Source organism: Mus pahari, chromosome X (assembly GCF_900095145.1).
Source record: "Mus pahari chromosome X, PAHARI_EIJ_v1.1, whole genome shotgun sequence".
NCBI classification, from domain to species: domain Eukaryota; kingdom Metazoa; phylum Chordata; class Mammalia; order Rodentia; family Muridae; genus Mus; species Mus pahari.
Window position 1 is genome coordinate 11987784 of NC_034613.1, and position 5742 is coordinate 11993525.

A 5742-nucleotide genomic window follows, 5' to 3' on the forward strand; every position below is an offset into this window, starting at 1 on the left:
TTGGGAGACTATTAATGACTGCTTCTATTTCTTTAGGGGATATAGCACTGTTTAGATAGTTAATCTGATTCTCATTTAACTTTAGTACCTGGTATCTGTCTAGAAATTTGTCCATTTCATCCAGGTTTTCCAGCTTTGTTGAGCATAGCCTTTTGTACAAGATTCTGATGGTGTTTTGGATTTCCTCAGGATCTGTTGTTATGTCTCCCTTTTTGTTTCTGATTTTGTTAATTAGGATGCTGTCTTTGTGCCCATGTGAGTCTGGCTAAGGGTTTATCTATCTTGTTGATTTTCTCAAAGAACCAGTTCCTGGTTTGGGTGATTCTTTGAATCGTTCTTTTTGTTTCCACCTGGTTGATTTCTCCCCTGAGTTTGATTATTTCCTGCTGTCTACTCCTCTTGGGTGAATTTGCTTCCTATTGTTCTAGAGTTTTTAGGTGTGCTGTCAAGCTGCTAGTGTATGCTCTCTCTAGTTTCTTTTTGGAGGCACTCAGAGCTATAAGATTTCCTCTCAGGAATGCTTTCACTGTGTCCAATAAGTTTGAGTATGTTGTGGCTTCATTTTCATTAAACTCTAAAAAGTCTTCAATTTCTTTCTTTATTTCTTCCTTGACCAAGGTATCATTGAGGAGAATATTGTTCAATTTCCAAGTGAATTTTGGCTTTGTATTATTTATGTTTTTATTGAAGACCAGCCTTAGTCCATGGTGATCTCATAGGATGCATGGGACAATTTCAATATTTTTGTATCTGTTGAGGTCTGTTTTGTGACCAATTACATAGTCAATTTTGGAGAAGGTACCATGAGGTGGTGATAGAAAGTATATCATTTTGTTTTAGGATGAAATATTCTGTAGATATCTGTTAAGTCCATTTGTTTCATAACTTCTGTTAGTTTCACTGTGTCTCTGTTTAGTTTCTGTTCCCAAGATCTGTCCACTGATGAAAGTGGGGTGTTGAAGTCTCCCACTATTATTGTTTGAGGTATAATGTGTGCTTTGAGCTTTAATAAAGTTTCCTTAATGAATATGGCTGCCCTTGCATTTGGAACATAGATATTCACAATTGAGAGTTCATCTTGGAAGATTTTACCTTTGATGAGTATGAAGTGTACCTCCTTGTCTTTTTTGATAACTTAGGGTTGGAAGTCGATTTTACTCAATATTATAATGGCTATTCCAGCTTGTTTCTTCAGACCATTTGCTTCAAAAATTGTTTTCCAGTCTTTTACTCTAAGGTAGTGTCTGTATTTTTTTCTGAGAAGGGTTTCCTGTAAGCAGCAAAATATTGGGTCCTGTTTTTGTAGCCAATCTGTTAATCTCTGTCTTTTTATTGGTGAATTGAGTCCATTCATATTAAGAGATATTACAGAAAAAGTAAGTGTTGCTTCCTGTTATTTTTGTTGTTAGAGTTGGGATTCTGTTCTTGCAGCTGTCTTCTTTTAGGTCTGTTGAATGATTGCTTTCTTGCTTTTTCTAGGGTGTAGTTTCTGTCCTTGTATTGGTGTTTTCCTGTTATTATCCTTTGAAGGGCTGGATTCATGGAAAGATATTGTGTGAATTTGGTTTTTTCATCGAATACTTTGGTTTCTCCCTCTATGGTAATTGAGAGTTTTGCTGGGTATAGTACCCTGGGCTGGTATTTGTATTTTCTTAGTGTCTATATAACATCTGTCCAGGATCTTCGGGTTTTCATAGTCTCTGGTGTGAAGTCTGGAGTGATTTTAATAGGCCTGCCTTTATATGTTACTTGACCTTTTACCCTTATTGCTTTTGATATTCTATCCTTATTTAGTACATTTGTTGTTCTGATTATTATATGTCAGGAGGAATTTCTTTTCTGGTCCAGTCTATTTGGAGTTCTGTAGGCTTCTTGTGTGTTCATGGGCATTTCTTTCTTTAGNTATGGGAAGTTTTCTTCTATAATTTTATTGAAGATATTTGCTGGCCCTTTCAGTTGAAAATCTTCATTTTTATCTGCTCTTATTATCAGTAGATTTGGTCTTCTCATTGTGTCCTGGATTTCCTGGATATTTTGAGTTAGGATCTCTTTCATGTTGCATTTTCTTTGATTGCCATATCCATGTTTCCTATGGAATCTTCTGCACCTGAGATTCTCTCTTCCATCTCTTGTATTGTTACTGACGCTTGCATCTATGGTTCCTGATTTCTTTCCTAGGCTTTCTATCTCCAGAGTTGTCTCCCTTTGGGTTTTCTCTTTTGTTTCTACTTCTATTTTTATATCCTGGATGATTTTTTTCAATTTCATCACCTGTTTGGTAGTATTTTCCTGTAATTCTGTAAGCGATTTTTGTGTTTCCCCTTTAAGGGCTTCTAGATGTTTACCTGTGTTTTCCTGTATTTCCTTCTTAAAGTCCTCCATCATCATCATGAGAAGTGATTTTAGATCCACGTCTTGCTTTTCTGGTGTGATGGAGTATCCAGGACTTGCTATGGTGGGAGAGCTTGGTTCTGATGATGCCCAAGTAACCTTGGTTTCTGTTGCTTCTGTTCTTATGCTTGCCTCCTGCCATGTGATTATCTCAAGTGCTTGCTGACCTCAATATATCTGATTGGAGCCTGTCCTTCCTATAATCCCAGATGACTCAGGACTCCACAGATTCCAGCTTTCTCTGTGATCCTTTGATTGTGGGCTCCTGTGAACCTGAGATTCTGACTGTGTCAGAGTTCTTGACAGTCAAGCTCCTTTGAGACCCTGAAATACTGGTGTGACCCAGCTTCTGTTATCCTGGGATCCTGTTGTCCTAAGATCCTGGGCTTGTTACAGTGCCTGGAAGTGGTGACTCGTTTGAGGACTGTGGAACTGTCTGGTCTGTTAGAAAGCAAGGTAAACCAGAACTGATCAAAAAGATCCTGAACCTCTTGTCAGGAAGGGCTCTGGTGTCCTTGTTCCTGCTGTCAGAGGACCATCACAATTGGATTGGAGCAGGTGTTGTGTTCCACACACCAGTGATCCTAAGATCACGTGGAGCATCCTCTAGGGACTGTAGGGGTGTCCACTGACTCTGCGCCCTAGTGTCTGCTGACTCTGTGCCCTAGGTGAATAGGTGCTGGTGCTGACTGGAAGGGACCTGTGCCCCTGGTTAGGATGGTTCTCTGCTTCCCTACAGCTCTCTCAGGTCCCACATGATTGGATTGGAGCAGATGTTGTGCTCCACTCACCAGTGATCCCAAGATCACGTAGAGTCCTCTAGGGACCATGGAGGTGTCCGCAGACTAGGTGAGCCCTCCATGGTAATCTTGAGTGTCTTTTCCTGCTTGGCAAGATAGGAAAGGCCTACTATAGGTACATACAGTATCTTAGTTTACTTCATTTGTTTTAGATTGTTTTGATTTTCAAAATGCGTGTGATTTTGAGTTGTGTGGTTATATTATTCTTCTGGGAGAGAGGTCAAATAAAGGGTTTTCTGATTACTGGCTCAAGGATATGCTGATTTGGGAAAAGGGTTTTCTCTTTCTGTTTTTGGAAAAGATAATTAAGGTATTTATACCTTCCAGAGTTATATGGATCAGATTTGATAGAGGGAGACCTCCTGAAGAACTAGATTCCAGAGAATTAAACAAAGATGTCATTTTGATGATACTAAATTTTTTTTTGAGATTTGTATATTACAGAATATACAGCCTTGGTTAGTCTCCGCTTGAACTTCAGATGTCTTGGCCTTTCAGTCAGGTCCAGTCAAGACACAGACATCAGAGACTAATACAATCTACAATCTTTGGTGTGACCTTCTTAAGGTCAACTAACTTCCCCATTTTCCCTACCCTACACCCCTTCCCTTCAAACATATAACAATGTTCATATTCAGCTTGAAGAAGTTATGAAGAGACATCATTTCATTTCCCTTGGCTTTGGGGTTGGAGGTGGTTATTATAAGTTGTCTTTATAGGGAATGTAGAAATGGTCATAATTGGAACAGGGAGGAATAGCTAGAATTGATTGTATAACCATAATCTCATTTTGTAGAAATCTTTTTAATTGGTATTACGTTGAAGCCATAGTTTCTTATTTTAGTAAAGAATTTATTTTAATGCAAAGTCAAGGTTTTCTTTGGTATTAAATTTCTTCTATTGATGAAAAAATTTACAATTACAAAAGTAATGGCTTAGACCCATTCCTTCTGTAATTGTTATTATAAACTGATCTGAGATGATTAACCCTGTGAGTTAAGGGCCAAATAGCAAATACATGGCTCTGGGTTTATTGTTAGGGTGTTTTCAGAGATTTTAATTAGAAATAGCTGAGAGTAGTCAGCAGAGAACAGTCCAGATTACTTTATATAGATAGTTGGTTTTTTAAAATGTCAGAAACCCACAGAATGTGACATTTAATGTTATTTATTCACTTGTTGAGATTAGTCTGCTCCGAACAGCTTTCCCTGTCTTGGATTCAAAGAAGTAATTGAGCATCTATGAGTTACTCCAGTTATGGCGAGACAGCCACTAGGCAAGAATTGCCTCGTTTCATCTACAGACAATACTGTCCAAAGAAAGGACACAATTACAGGTTTAGGGAAGCTTGCTTCTGCCAAGACAGAGAAGGTTAGTCCTTAATATCCTGTTTCTCTAGGTCTGTCTGATGATCCTGGGCCAGAAGGCTGAAGAAATTCTCCATCTTCCTGACTTACTGGGACTGTATAGGTAGGTAGTGGTCTCTACAATTTGTCTCAGTTCTGGGAGCTGTGTTAAGCTTCCTATATATTTTCAGTTAATATTGGTCATTTTTGGATTTCTAACGAAGTTAAAAAATGACTTATAGTCTCATAGCCAACACAGGCTATTTATTTTGAGAGAACAGATTTGAGAGGACGGTTTTCAGATGGCATACAATCTAAAGCCAGGACATGAGTCAGGTGTAGAATGATAAGTCTTTTAATTTAGGATAGATGACAATGTTCTATCTTAATGACAAAGTTAATGGACTGGGTATTAGGTCTATCTTATAACTTATAAATTAAAAAGTGGCAAAAGTTGTGCTCTATATTGAAAGGTTTTGTTATTATTAGAACACAAACGGGGAAATGTTATGGATGGTTCTGTGCTGCTTACTCTCCTGGGAGAAAATGTCTGGTTGAAGAATGAGTCACATGCTCAGGTGAACCAATCCCCTAATGAATCAAGGAACAAATCACTGGAAAAGTAGGCAGGATTTCTGGGTTGGACAGTGGAAGAGAGGAAGCAGAAGAGAGTTAGTGACCCTTTCAGAATGGGACAGCAGAGGGGTAAGATGTAGCTGCTAGAGTTTCCCAGTATCATGGTGGATCCACAAAGATTCATCACCAAAGGAGTCAGATTTAAGTAGGCATGTAAGATTAGGTTTTAGTTGTTGTGCCCAGAGATTGAATTACTATTGTTCCTGTACTAAGTTTGTGTTGCGTTTTCCTTCATTCAGTGGCTCATCTGGTTTCAAGAGAAAGGTACAATGGCAAAGCTTGGGTTTGCCAGTTGTGCACCACAAAGGCCCTAGGGGATTTGAAGTACAGTGTCAGTGTGGTAGTGACTTGTCAGTGGGAACCTAATGTCCTGGATGGAGAAATTGTGGAGTTCAGAGTCAGAATCTCCACAAGATAAAAGCAGGTTAGCCTGCATTCTATCAGATCACCACAGACTAAGGCTGATCTTCAATAACAGCATAAACAATAGAAAGCCAACACTCATGTGGAAACTGAACAAAACTCTTCTCAATGATAACTTGGTCAAGAACGAAATAAAGAAAGAAATT